General features: G+C 36.7%; 1 protein-coding gene across 2 annotated transcripts in view; it reads left to right on the top strand.

The window, feature by feature from the left end:
- The window catches only part of LOC127155329 (isocitrate dehydrogenase [NAD] subunit gamma, mitochondrial), a 30,749-nt gene that overhangs the window by 9,194 nt on the left and 5,571 nt on the right, over positions 1-15,984 (top strand). The window lies entirely within an intron of this gene.

Below are 15,984 nucleotides of genomic sequence, written 5' to 3'. Positions count from 1 at the left end.
CATCAGTGGTTCAGCCTTAATTTCATGAAGCTTTTATGAATGTGTCAGTTGTGTTGCTGTCTGTGCAGGGTCAGAAAGCTCTCAGATTTCATCAAAAATATCTTAATTTGTGCCCTGAAGATGAATGAAAGCCTTACGGGTTTGGAAAGACATGAGGGTGAGAAATTAATGAGAGAATTTTCATTTTTGGGTGAACTGTCCTTTAACGATATAAATGTTACTGATGTTATTCATCCGTTATGATCATTTTGAGTTGAGGCCTTTATCTGAACTGACCTGGACTGGTGTATATATTATTTCATACCCAACAGATTCTGTATCGAAGTTTCCATCTTATTAATTTATTATATGTATGCTTGTTGTTAACTGAGGATGCACTTTCATTAATAAATGTCTATTACCTCATCAAACTTCATAGTCATGCCTCCTAAGATAAGTTTGGGGTGAAAAAGACTAGATTAATGGTTGGATGGACAAACATTTTCCAATAGGTGGCAGTAAAAAGCTATACTTCAGCTCCATCAAATCTGGATGCTTTATGCATTCATTTACAAGTATTTTAAGTGCTAAAAATGAAATATGTAACCTGCAATATTTACTTTCAGTGCAAGTAGTTGTGTGCGATAGATATTTTCTTAGCGATCTTAGTGATTTATTTATAAACGTATAAACTAAGCTTTTATTTTGTTTGTAAATTAAATTTGTTTCGACATGGCATTTGAGTGACTTCGACTTTGGTGGTCATGTGTTGTATATTTTGCATCATAAAACCTGTAGGAATGTTGAGCGTAAGTAAATCTGTCATCAGTGTATTTAGAAATACAAAATGGGTTCAGATACTTGCCTAGAACACGTCTGTGAAAGTGCTCTGTGCAAAGACTTTTAACAGTCATCACATTATGATTATTATTAATACCTGATTCATCCAACTGTACAAGTATTTTGTTTTGGCTAAACTAGTGAGCTTTGACAATCAACAACACTAGATTTTGACCTGCAGGAGTTCAAATAATTGTAAAGAGAAGCAAAAATGTCAGATGAGAAAAAGATCTATCAAAGGAGAGTAAGTGTTTAAAGGAACTAATGTCACCCTGGGGTTATTAAATCAATGTAAGCACACTCTCTTGATGAGGGAGCAATTGAGTGGAGGAAAAACGATAGGGTGATGAAAAGGAAAGTGATGGCGTGTCAAAAAAGGAAGGAAAAACGATGCCAAAATGAAGAACACAGATCTTAGCGAGGTTATACTGATTACATTTTTCTGTTGATCACAGAAACGTGCTCGCACATGATTTGAATTATTGGCAAAAAATATATATATATTTGCCGATCTTTGCTCACAGCAGGAGGGAGAGAGGGGCACGGGTGTCCTGGTACGATCGATTTGCTAGTTATATACAATGGAGTACTGAAGTACCTCTGAAGTAAAATGAGAAAAACAGCTTCAGCATCTCGGCTCCAGCAACGCCGAGAAAAAACGCTCGCGAATCAAACGGAGAAGGGCCAAAGTAATTTTGCCGTCCGTAACTGTGCTTTCAAAAACAAGACATATTCCAACTGAAGAGGGCTCTCCAAAACAGTCGCCTCTCAGTTCTGTAGTGCTGAGGATGGCAGTTTCATCACTTTTCCCAGAGGAAACACTTAGATTCTGTTTTCCTCCTTTTTTGTATCTGTTCCCTGGACATAAAAAGCAAGTTGTCACAGGGGAGAAAATCAGGAATGCTTTGTTAAAGTTGTCAACTAGTCAGGTTAGTCACTGTATTTAATTAGGGCCTGAGCACTGACAGTGCAAGCACTCTATTGGATTTGCTCAGATTTTTCTTCTTTCTCTTCTTGTCCAAAATGAATCGCATTTTTGAGAGCCTAAACATGCTCGAAAACTCATGAAACTTTTCACACATGCCAAACGTGGTGAAAATTTACAACTGATATGGCTTTCAGAAGTAGGTGTTGCAAAATGGCTCGATAGGGCCAGCTATAAAATTTCAAGTGCCCCTTGAGTGGTTTCACACATGTAACACATTAACACTTACGAAAAAGTCTCCCAGTACAAAGTCCGAAACCCAACAGGAAGTCTGTTATTTTGAACTTTCTCTGTAAGTTTTGTGCGTTTTTTGCCATTTTCAGGCATTGTATTTAAATAAACTAGAGAGATTTATACAGATCAACACCAAATTTGGTCAGTCTAATCTAAAGACCTTTGTGAAATTGCGTAGATCTTGAGTTTTCCTTGAAGGGCGTGTCGGTGGTGGCCTGACAAACTTCGATGTTTTGCTGTGAAACAGGAAGTTGTTATAATTCTGGCATACAATGTCCGATCATGTTTGATAAGAGTCCTGTCCTGAACGCATGCCCATGACCATATTCAGTTATAGTCATCGCGCCACCTGCTGGCAACAGGAAGCGGCATGTTTTACGTTCTAACAAACTCCTCATAGAGATTTAATGATATCAGCATTACATTTGGTCAGTCTACTCTAAAGGCCTTTGCAGTGTTAAATTGCAAAGATTTTGAGTTTTTGTTAAAGAGCGTATCCGTGGTGGCCTGACAAAGTTCGATGTTTCGGCATGTAAAGGCCAATATTCAGTTATAATCATAGCGTCACCTGCTGGCAACAGGAGATGACTTGTTTTACACTAACTTAAACATGCAATGTTCAATCTGCCCAAAACTTCACTTTTTTTTGCCCAAAACTTCACTTCAGTCCTGGCCTGAAGACACCTAAAGGCCAATATTCAGTTATAATCATAGCGCCACCTATTGGCAACAGGATACATCATGCTTTGCACTAACTCAAACATACCATGTTCAATTTGCAACAAACTTTATATGTTTTATAAAAGTGCTGGTCTGAAAACATCTACATGCCAGTATCCAGTTGCTAATAGCGCCACCACCTGGTAGCAGGAAGTTTGGCACATATAAATGTCTCTGACATATTCCTTTTATATGTACTACTTTAAATGCATATTGCTTACCGTTCACAGTTTTCCTAAAGGCACCGGGTGGTGGTGAGCCCGGGTGTGAAGGCCCTTTCAGTGCTGCTTGCAGTATTATATTGTTTTTGTCAATGTTTAGCTTTTATGGTTAACTTCTGTTTTTAACTCGTCAGGTCTACTTAGAAACTTCACCTGTAGATTGTATCTTTTTTTTTTTTTTTTTTTTTTCTCCAGTTTTTTCAGTTTTAGGAACTCGTCTTATTCAAAATCTCTCCTCTCTCTTTTAACTAATTTGTAGTGGACCTAAATGTAGATGATTCATGGCGGCTTTGTTTACACTTTCTGTCCACTTAAAAACTCCATTCCTTACCCTCACATTTACACTAATGCAGCTACTTAATGTCATCAAAAATTGAAGACGTCTTGACCTAAATGTTGCAAAAATGCAGGGCAGTTGAAAGCCCAGTAGAGCCAGCAATCACGCTGTCTATAGCTGCTCACGTAACTGCTCTGATTCTTTTTATTAACTTTTCCAAGTATGCTTTCACATATGTGTTCACTCAGTTTCTTCTTCCTTTTTCCCTCCCTCCACATGCACATCTGTCGCTCTCGGTCTGTCCACCATGCCGCTCAGCGTAAGCTCTCGTAGACTGTAGTAATTAGTGTAGATGCCTGCTGGCCTTCTGAAGACCTGCAGTCATCCCAGATCAGCATCAGCAGCAGTGCACAATAGATCCGGCCACGATGGAAACAACAGCAGGAGGTGCTTAATTCCCCAGCAGGAAGTTACAAGAGCCACTGCTTATTTCCATGGTAATATTAGGGGGCGAGTGCGAGAGTTCCAGACTCACCGCAAGGCCTGTTTTACACCACATACCCAAGCAGTGTGTAAGTGAAGGCAGCAGCCTTTTTCTGCAAACATGTGAAAAAACGAATGCGTCAGATTTCGCTTCTCCTGTGAAGTGGTCAGGGGAACTTATTAAAATATTACCATCCCTTAATCTGCACCTTTCCACTCATGACACCGTCGTTTTGTTTTGCAAGTACCAGTTCTATTGCCATGGCTTAAAAGTTCAAGCAAAGCATGCTAACTGTTCTGTCTTTGGCTACACAGATGAGCACAGAACACTATTTAGAGTCCCAGCCTCAGAGGAGACAAGACAGCAGTGGATTATTTAACGGTATATTACGCTGCTGCCACACAGATCTAATATAAACATGCCATTTCTTTCCCAGCTGTTTACCTTCACAGACATAACTGACTGTTTTTGTAACTCCTGTGTGTTTTTAGCATAAACTTGTGTGTATTTGACAGTTTAAGCATAATAAGACATGAAAGAGAACTTAGTTTAATACTTGCATGCCGTGTGACAGACGCTTTCTGTGTGCGTGCTTCGGATGGGTGTGCTCAGAAAACCCTTTCACACGTTTAAACTGATACGGCTTTAAAACGCATGATTTCAGTGTGATGGACATGATAATCAAAACCAAACAGATGTTTTATTTGGCAGAATATCTGAGGTATGACCCTGTTCTGGAAAAGGGGGGCAGGGAACAGCAGCTCATTTGCATTTAAAGGGACATACACAAAAACAGCATGTTTCTGCATCCACTCAAAATAGGCATTTTTAAAATTATGTAATAAATGATCTGTGGAAAACATGCGTAGCAATTTTAAAAGTGTGATTTCCAGACCATAAGAGTCATAGAAATTAATAAAGATTTTAGGCTTTAGGTTTAGATCCTACCTGTCGACCATTACCACTTTGTTTGTTTAAGAGGGAGACATCTTAATTATCACCAGTAAAGTATGGAGTGCCGCAAGGATCTGTCTTAGGCCTTCTGCTATTTTCAATATACATGTTGCCCCTCGGTAATATTATTAGAAAATAAGGGAATAGATTCCATTGTTATGCTAATGATACTCAACTATATATTTCAACAAGACCAGATAAAACTTCTAATTCAGGGTTTTCAAACCAGTCGTGGAGGCCCTCCATCACTGCATGTTTTGTAAGACAGTCTCTACTAATGAGATGATGGGTTGAATCAGGTGTGTTAGATGAGGGAGACATACAAAATGTGCAGGGTTGAGGGACCTCCAGGACAGTTAGTTCATGCATTCATGATCTCTAAACTGGACTATTGACTATTTGACCATAGGTCAAGAAAAATATCATATTACTGCAATTTTACAGTCTCTACACTGGCTACCTATTAAGTTCTGTACCAGTTACAAAATATTGCTTCTTACTTATAAGGCCCTAAATGGTTTAGCTCCTGCGTACCTAACTAGTCTTCTATCACGCTACAATCCATCACGCTCCCTAAGGTCATATAACTATGGGCTCTAGCAAAGTCTACTGAAGCAAGTAGAGCTTTTTCACATTTGGCTCCTAAACTCTGTACTAGCCTTCCTGATAACATTCAGGGTTCAAAAACACTCTCTCAGTTTAAATTTAGATAGAAAGACACATCTCTTTAGCCAAGCATTCACATAATTGTTGTTTATTTGCTTCTCTGCTTCTGCCATGAGATGGGAATCCCAAGGTAACTAATAATTAACTAACAAGATTCGGTCTGGATCCGAAGCCTATACAAAAATCTGCGATGACAGAACACCTGAGACAATGTTAACCCCTCAGAGAACCTCAGATGATACCAACATACGAAACTACCAAATTTTCCTATAGGTTTGATCGCAACTTTCAATTTCTGTTTGCTAAACGTGAACTGAATTGACACAAAATGCTTTACAAAGAAACAGGGCTTTTTTCTTTGAAATTTTTAATGTGCAATGTCTTGCGAAAGTATGTTTGGCACTGAAACCCTATTTGTTACACAGTGCCTTTTAAGTCCCTTCTACTTTAATCTACTTCATTGTGAAAATACTGAAACCTCCAAAATATATTTAAAATTAGGAAAAAATGGGGTAAAATGGCCTCATATTGACAACTTTAGGCTGCGTTTACACTGCAAGTCTTAATGCACAGATCCGATCTTTTCACCAAATCAGAATTTTTTGTTTTTTTGGCCTGCCTGTTTACATTCACTTTAGACACACCTCGTATCCGATGTCCGTGTTTACACTAATCTCCAGCATAAAATCATTCCACTGGCTTTCACGACCATGAGCACAACGACTGACCCTCGAATTCTGGATGGACTTTTGCTTATTCATATTTTCCAAAGTCGGCAAAAGTATACCCGACAGCAAATAATTATACAAAGAAAGCGAAAGCGGCTTTTTAATGCTGCCATCATAAGGATGGCGTTAATGCTTTCTACATCAGTTTCTCCAGCGCGACTGACTGCACGAGCTTTGATGAAGACAGCTAATTCACGATTTACCAGACTCACTCACTGTATTTCATCCCGTGCTTCAATAGGGTTACAAGCTCTTTTTTGTTATGTTAATGCTATAGCGTACTGCCATGTTTATCAAAATCATCTACCCTCCTTGCTGAACGTGTTCGTTCTAAACTGAAAATAAAGTTGGAAATAATAGTAATTAATAAAGTATTTGTTCCACGACGGATTGCGTTGAACATCATAATCTGCGTATACACGACAGCAATTAATTAAACAAAGAAACAAAGAAAGCGAAAGCGCTTGCATAGAAACTCAAAGTTAGTATTGTTTACGCAAAAAAATGTTGTAACATTTCCTTCTCGTCAAAGGAGTGGACTTTAAGCAACAGCAACCGGAAGTAAGCTTTTATACCGCCGTAGCCAAGAACGTAAAAACTAAGCAACGGTAAACAAGACAGTGCAACGCGGCAGTCATTTATTTAAGTACACATTATGGATTATGAGGACAATGTTAAGGCAATACTTACATTGTTCTTTTCACAGCATTTCTAGTCTCCGTGCTACCTGAGGTGCTGTTGCCAACAGTAGACAAATGTTTGTACAAATGAAAAAAATCGTTCAAAATTAGCTTAAATTGAAAACATATCGACACTTGTAAGACTAATGTTAGAATTGCATACTGACGGAATTACAGTGGTATAAACTATAAAACATAACATTTATCTACCTAATCTTTCACGTTGTAAAGACTACGGCAAACCAGCTGTTCTCCCGTAGTAGACGGCTACAGTAGAACGTCAATAAGTAGCAGTTAAAGTCGCGAACGCGCAATATGACGTCGGAATGCCGTTGCCGTTCCATCCGTGGCTGCTGCTTAAAATGACTTAACTGACACGGAGAATCGGATATGCTGTTTAGAGGTAGGTCGGATGTTCAGATATCGGATATGTATCTGATTTAAAGGGGTCATCGGATGCCCATTTTCCACAAGTTGATATGATTCTTTGGGGTCTTAATGAAAAGTCTCTAATATACTTTGATTAAAAATTCTCAATGGTCGAAAACAACACCCTTTTTACCTTGCCAAAACCAGCTCTGCAAAAATCATCTCATTCTAAGGGGTTGTTCCTTTAAATGCAAATGAGCTCTGCTCGCCCCGCCCCTCTCTTCTCTCTGTGGAAAGACGGTCTTGTTTACATTAGCCGCGTTTAGCCGCTAAACTTCCTAACTACCACGTTATAAGGAAAGGCGATCGCAAAGATTCATAAAAAAAACGCTTCTGCTGTAAGTGATGCTGGATCATGAATGATTTGCGCGAACATAGACGGATATATGTAGATTGGGAGGCGCATTCCCTTCACAAACAAATGTAATCCACTGCATCTTCAGCGGCTCAGATGTCGGGAGTAAATGACGACCACTATGATCATTATTACATCCAGCAACACAACACCTCAATCGCTCAATCGGAGATATTCTTGTCTAATTTACATCCCTGCTCTGGCATCAAAACATGGAAAGTTACTGGACTGTGACAGCTGGTCTAAGGTAAGAGCTCATGTCAATCAACTATTGTGGGAGCGGCCTCTGTGGGTGTGACGCCACACAGACAGGCATCTGAGGACGGCTCAATTTGAAAAAGGGTTACAGATTAATTAAAAATCACTGCATGGATTTTTATCATTATAGGGTAGATTTGTACATACACTGCCAATACACATTAATGTTCAAACAACATGAAAAAGTGAACTTCGCATCCGATGACCCTAAAAAATGTGTCAGATGTGGGCAAAAATTCGTTTTTTTTCTGCCAGTGTAAACGCAGCCTTAGCTAAATTTACACACACTTTTTTTTTCTGCCTGATAGTATGCATTAGCATTTACTCCATTAATTGAACAACTGTTCCACTCCTACAGCAGCCGTGAGGAGTGATGCAAAGCCTCATAAAAAATCATAAAAGCCATGTGATTAACTGTAAACAGCATTAGTGTATTTAGCGCCTTCCATTCATGAGGATTCCTATGTTACCAGGCAGTGTGAATAAGTGTTAATATTAGCACAAACTTGTTAATTTTGTATGCGGTGTGAAACAGGCCTTACGGTGTAAGAACATTTCATCGGCTGTGCGCTTTCATTATAGCATCTTGTGTTCCTCGGTGCCAAACAGCTGCTGTTTTTCCAATCCCCCCACCACCCATCCTTCCACGGCTTCCTCTCTTTCCCACTCTCTCTAAGAATGTCTGCCACCATCTGCCTGTTTTTCCACACCGTTCCTCTGTCCCCTTCATCAGCCTCACCAGGTGCACTGCTCTTATAATCCAACGGCTGGAAACTGATTTGGACTTCGCTGAACCTACAGAGGAGCTTTTCAGTGACTCAGTCACTCATGCTCTCATTCTCCTGCATCTTCCTGACCGCGCTTCTGTTTAGCATTTGTTTCATGGAAACGGTTCATGTTTTAATGCAGTTTAATCGTTTTTCAAGATACGGTCTATTATTTCAAAGGAAGGAACTTCGAGTGTGCGTGCGAGTGTTTCGTGTAATGAAAGATGTTGCGGATCATTAGTTGGGTCAGATATCAGGGGCTGTAGTTTCATACTAGCAGCTGTGCGCTGACACCTGTCGAACCACATCTCTACAGGGCGGCATAACAGAGAAAGTGAGAAACAATGAAGGACAGACGGAATGTATCCTAAGTGGCCATTAAAACAGAAGGAGAATGTCGTTTAAAAAAGCCAGACCTGAGCGAAAAATAGGCACATGACACCCCTGGAATGTGTGATCATCTGTAAACATACAGTATATTTGGCAGACATCTCACAGTTACGTCACTGTGAATGCTGTGCTTACTGTGTGCATGTACTGTATGTGGGCAATGCATGTGTTTAGAGTTACCAGGGTAAACAGGGTGCATTGGCCCTTTTTGACCTCAGCAGGTCAATTTACCTTCATTTTTAATAAGCGCACCATTATTCGATAGTTTGTACTGATCCTTTAATTTAATTGCCTGAGCTGCATTCCAGGAGCAGTGATATAACAGTCTAACAACAGCACTGGGACTGTTCACTGTTTGTGTAACTATGCGTGTCACGGTTGGTGTGTTCCAGATGGATTCTCTGTCTGCGGTGGGGATTTTTTTTAGTCACTCTTTCTGCAGGTTACATTGTCACCAATAGGTGGCAGCCTGTGTCTGTCTTCATGAGTTATTAATCACTCAACCATTTCATTTAAAACACTGAATTATTCAGGAGCTGATAAAGTGACTGCCTTTTGAGTGGTTCATTCAATTCATTCATTCAATTTAAAATAAAACATTGATTCATTCCGGAACAAAACTGCCTTACACAGGTGAAGGATCCTTAGATCCTTCCATGCAAATTATTGAGTTGTGTTTAAATTTTATGTTTGTTTTTAATTTCATTTATAATCATTTATTTACGTAATTATTCATAATCATTTTACAATCATTAGTCATTCACATAATTCATATTTAATTATTTATTTGATTATTTAAGTATTTATCATTTATTCATATATATTATTCATTTATATGTTTTTATATTTTATATTTCTTATTATTTTCCTTGCTTATGCATTTTCATTATTGTTCAGTTCCATGATTGTGGGGTTTCATGAATTGTTTGGTCTAAGAAATAGATAACGGGGATGTTTATGGAAATTCAAGGTTTATGGGATGTTGAATCCGTTTGATATATCATTGTTCTTTGAGCTGTACTCCCCAGACAAAGTCTGAACATTGAGACATACACAACTAAAACTGTTCAATAAATTCTGTTATACCTTTTTTTTTTACCATCATCACTTCGTCTCCTGCTTCTGCTCTTTTCTGGCTTTCATCGGTCAACTTCATAACTGACAGAAACCTGCTTGTTAGCGGGGTTGGGGTAACTACAGCTTGCTGACTAGTTGTCCTGTTACCGAAAGACTGATATTTTCTGACGGGATCTGGTGTCCGGGGCTGGATCCTAATTGTCTGGTGTGGGGACCTGATCTAACACAGGGCTCTACGTTTACTTTTTAGGAGCACAGTCAAAATTTTAGGAGCACCTTCTAATCTATAATCAAAAAATATGTTACAAATCAAATGAAATAAATATTAACAAAATTAATTTGTACTACAGAGGTGGCACAGAAGAACACAAAAGTGGCTTGTAGGTGTATTTTTATTTGTTTAATGCGGCTCAGAGGTGGCATGAGTGCTATCAAATTTATTAGTTTAATGTTTTATCTATAAAATGTTGAATATGGAAATATTAAATGATTTGAATAACTGAAAAGATACTTTAAAAATGAAACTAAAACTGCCAGTAGGTGGCGGCAAGTCACTGATTTAATTACTGAATCATTCATTCATTTGATTCGTTCAAACAGCTGATTCATTCAGGGATAAATCAAGTGACTGTCTTAATGAATGGGAAATTGAATCGACTCACTAGACTAGTTTACAAATGCACGTTCATTAATAAACGAAACACGACTGTGTGTGAATGGAGATACGCAGTGAGTAAATAGAGTAAAATAGAGTAATAGAGTAAAATCAGGCGATAGTGTTATAGTCAGACAATGTAAGTCACTTAATATTAACTTCGTTTATTTAACTGTTGTATTAACTTAATATCTCATTTAGAAACTCCCGTAAAAAACATTAAAAGCTGTCACTCATCTTAGTTCATTGCGATCTTACAATGAACTCATTCAATTATTCACTCAACCTTTTCATTCAAAACAGTAAATTATTCAGGATCTAAAAAAAGTGACTGTCGTTTTGAACGATTTGTTCAATCATTTACTCAATTTTTTAAAAAACATTGATTTGTTCACGAACAAAGCAAGTGACTGCCTTGCAGAGTGAGTGATTCATTCAATCATTTACTGATAAATTCAAGAACGCTGATTTGTTCAGGAACCAAATGAGTGAGTGCCCTGCCTTTTTTTTTTTTTTTTTTTTTTTTTGAGTGATTCGTTCAATTATTTACTCTGATTTGTTCAAAAACACTGATTCGTTCAGGAATTAAAATAATAATTAATAAATAATAGCATCTGCCTTACAGAGTGATTCAATTAGTAATATATGCAACTGTTTTTTTTAAAAAACATTGATTCATTCAGGAACCAAATAAGTGAGTGCCCTACAGAGCAATTAATTCAATTATTCACGGAACCATTTCACTTAAAACACTAAATTATTCAGGAGCTAAAAAAGTGACTGCTTTTTGGAGCAATTCACTCAATTATTTACTCAACTGATTTGTTCAAAAACACAGAATCATTCAGGAATTAAATAAGTGTCTGCCTTAGAGTGATTTATTCAATAATTTACTCTGATTCATTCAAAAGCGCTGATTTGTTCAGCAGTGAAAAAAGTGACTACCTTGCAGAGTGAGTGATTCATTCAATCATTTACTCAGCTGATTAATTCAAGAACAGATCAGTTGTTCAGGAACCAAATAAGTGAGTGCCCTGACCTTCTTTGAGCAATTCATTTAATCATTTACTCAACTAACTGGTTGTTAAAAAAACAACAGATTTGTTCAGGAATTAAATAAGCGTCTGCCTTACAGAGTGATTCATTTAATAAATTGCGCAACTGATTTGTTTAAAAACATTGATTCATTCAGGAACCAAATAAGTGAGTGCCCTACAGAGCAATTCATTCAATTATTCACACAACCATTTCACTCAAAACACTAAATTATTCAGGAGTTAAAAAGTGACTGCTTTTTTGGGTGATTCACTCAATTATTTACTCAACTGATTTGTTCAAGAACACTGAATCATTCAGGAATTAAATAAGTGTCTGCCAGTGAAAAAAGTGACTACCTTACAGAGTGATTCGTTAAATAATTTACGCAACCGATTTGTTTAAAAACATTGATTAATTTGGGTACCAAATAAGCAGGTGCCAATCAGTTAATCAGTTACCCAACCACCTAAAAAAAAACATTGATTAATTCAGGAACAAAACAAGTAACAGCCTTAAAGAGCAGCCCATTCAATTGTTTACTCAATGGATTTGTTCAGAAATTAAATAAGTGTCTGCCTTACAGAGTGATTCATTTAATAATTTGCGCAACTGATTTGTTCAAAAACATTGATTCTTTCAGGAACCAAATGAGTGAGTGCCCTACAAAGCAATTAATCCAATTATTCACTTAACCATTTCATTCAAAACACTGAATTATTCAGTTGCTGTGTGACTGCCTTTCTGAATGATTCGTTTAATCATTTACTCAATCAGTTTTTCTAAAAAAACATTGATTTGTTCAGGAACTTAACAAGTGACTGCCTTACATAGCAGTTCATTCTATCATTTCCTCAATCGATTTGCTTAATAACACTGATTCGTTCAGCAACACTGTGTATTACTCAGAGACACGCAACAGTTCATTCTGCTGTGGTTTCATTAGGAACTCTTTTTACTGAGGGAAATAGACAAAGTAACTGGCATTGTCTCTAAAATGTAAGTTACTAAATATTAACTTCTTGTCTATTGCACTGAAGTTTTACATTGTTTGCTTCCTTCGTTTCTCGCTGATAAACAGGAAAGTACTAATTTGCACCCTTGGAGTATTACAATTTCCGCTCCGTTCATCTCCCACCTCACCATATGACATTTCCTTACATTGATTCTTCCTCTGTCCCTATTTGTCCTCATCTGTCATCCGTTCTGTCTTTGATTCCTCCATTCTGCACATTCCCTGAGTGTTTCTCTCAGACCATCTCTTAACCTCAAAGGACCTGCTTTACCCCGCGCAGCCTCTTCATTCATGTACTGGCAGACAGGATATCGACTGCTCCAGTCGCCTGTCTGAATCTGTATTTAGCACAGCTTAAACAAAACCAGACGGAGAGTAATAAACAAGCCTTTATTATTTGCTAAAAAATAATCACTTATTTAATAGCTTAATGGTATTTTTTTTAAGCTGCAGGGTATAGTTTGGTTCAAAGGAGTTAAATGTTATTGAATTACACTTGGAACAAACAAATCCATCCATCCACACCTTTCCTCTTCACCTCCAGCTCTTTGTTATCTTTTATCTCTTTCTGTTTTAACACTTCATGCTATCTGCTTTTGACTTTCTGGTAAAGTAATAATAATAAAACAACCTTTGGAGATTGCATTTGATTGGATATGTATTTTTGGCTTGTGTTGTGCTTAAGCATGTTTAGCTGGGAAATACTGAAATGATTGTGAGAGATTACAATCCTGGCAAAAATAATATCTAAACGAATGGTTTAAATTAGATTTATACTACAGGGATGTTCCATGCTTGACTCTGATTTGGCTGACGAACGTTGTAACGTGCAGTTGTTCATCTGGAAACTCACGACTAAAGTAGTTCCAGGCAGGTCTTGACCACATTACAGTTCAATACAACTTTAGCAAACTATTTCAGTTATTTTAAAGGTCTTTACAGCAATAGAACTAACACTCACAAAAACAACGACCAAGCCAATAAATTGAACAAATAATAGGATAAAAATGATGAACTATTTCCATGTTTTTCTTGCTGAAATAATGTTTTATTATCAACTAATAATATGCTTTCCCTCTCCCACTCCCTCATACAAACGCGCATACAGTACGGATTGGAAACATATAAAAACATACATGACAGAATCTGGTTGTCAGCGTAGTTTCACAGCTGAAAAGCTACATGACATTTCTCAGTGATCAATTTAATAACGTCACTGTTTTTGAAGTGGTTAAACTTGCAGTTTAGTCTATTAGTAGAGATCCTGCTGCTGAACACTGTTGAGAGACATACACACTCAGGTAATTCAAAAATCTCTCTCTCTCTGCATTAGACTGCATTAATAACGGTATTATAAATGGCCTAAGCCCCCATTACTAGCTCTAAAATAACACACTGAAAATAGCTTGAGATGAGATGTGTAAGAAATCTCTCAACTATTTTTTTCGTATTTACTTAAATCTTAAGTATAAAACTAGATGAGTAAAGTTTGATGACAAACTGTAAAGTTGGTTAAAAAAGCCAGGCCAGAAAGTCTGAAAACGGTTTAATATTTGAAGGCAATAAAGTCTATCAGATAGATAGATAGTTAGATTTGTATTTATCTATACATATTTAATACATATACAAAGACAAAAATATTGCATACATATAAAATGTAATGAAAACAGTTAAAAACCAGTTGAAATCAGCTAAACCCAGCTAATTTAGCAAAAAATAGCTAAAGCCAGCTGATTCAATTAAAAAACTGCTAATACCAGCTGATTTAGCTTTTTCATAAAAGCAGCTGAAACTAGCTTATTCAGAAAAAAATAAAATAAAATAAGCTGATATAGCAAAAAACAAAAACAAAAACAGCCAAACCAGCTAAAACAAGTTGATGTAGCAAAAAACATGTAAAACCCAGTTGATTCAGTGTAAAAAAAAAACAAAAAAAAAAAAAAAAAACAACAACAGATAAATGCAGCTAAAACCAGCTGATGTAGCAAAAACAGTTAAAAATAGTTGATCAATTTAAAAAAAACAGCTGAAACCCAGCTAAAACCAACTGATATAGCAAAATGAAAAGTTAAAAAACAGATAAATCCAGTTAATACCATCTTAAAAACAGTTGATGTAGCAAAACATTGTTAAAATCCAGCTACAACTGGTTTTAGCTGGATTTTAACAGTTTTTTGCTTCATCAACAGTTGAAAGCCAGCTAAAACCAACTGAGATGTAGCAAAAAAACAGTTACCAACCTTCTAAATTAATCTAAAACCAGCTAATGTAGAAAAAGAGCTAAAACTAGATGAGTCAGTGAAAAAACAGCTGAAAACCTGCTGATGTAGCGAAAACAAAAACAGGTAAATCCAGCTAAAACCAGCTGATGTAACAAAAAACAGTTAAAACCTAGCTAAAACCAGTTGATTCAGTAAAAAAAACAAACAAACAAACAAACAAAAAAAAAACTGCTGAAAACCAGCTAAAACCAACTGATGTAGTAAAAAAACTGCTAAAATCAACTGATATAGCAAAAAACTGTTAAAATCCAGCTAAAACCAGTTGATTCAGTTAAAAAAAACAGCTGAAAGCCATCTAGAACCAAATGAGATGTAGCAAAAAAGGGTTACCAACCTGCTAAATTCATCTAAAACCAGCTAATGTAAAACAAAAACAGTTAAAAACCAGCTAAAACTAGATGATTCAGTGAAAAAACAGCTGAAAACCAGCTGATGTAGCGAAAACAAAAACAGGTAAATCCAGCTAAAACCAGTTGATGTAACAAAAAACAGTTAAAACCTAGCTAAAATCAGTTGATTCAGTAAAAAAACAAAACAGCTGAAAATCAGCTAAAACCAACTGATGTAGCAAAAAACTGTTAAAATCCAGCTAAAACCAGTTGATTCAGTTAAAAAAAAAACAGCTGAAAGCCAGCTAAAACCATCTATGATGTAGCAAAAAAGGGTTACCAACCTGCTAAATTCATCTAAAACCAGCTAATGTAAAAAAAAAAACAGTTTAAAAAACTGCTAAAACTAGATGATTCAGTGAAAAACCAGCTGATGTAGCAGAACAAAACAGGTAAATCCAGCTAAAACCAGTTGATTCCGTTAAAAAAAAACAGGTAAATCCAGCTAAAACCAACTAATGTAGCAAAAAGAAAAGTTAAAAACCAGCTAAAACTAGCTGATTCAGGAAAAAAAAAAACAAATAAATCCAGTTAATACCAGCTTAAAAACAGTTGATGTAGCAA

The sequence above is a fragment of the Labeo rohita genome, chromosome 23 (genome assembly GCF_022985175.1).
Source record: "Labeo rohita strain BAU-BD-2019 chromosome 23, IGBB_LRoh.1.0, whole genome shotgun sequence".
Classification (NCBI taxonomy): Eukaryota; Metazoa; Chordata; class Actinopteri; order Cypriniformes; family Cyprinidae; genus Labeo; species Labeo rohita.
The sequence above is the reverse complement of the archived record's forward strand: the minus strand, read 5'-3'. Positions and strand labels throughout refer to the sequence as shown.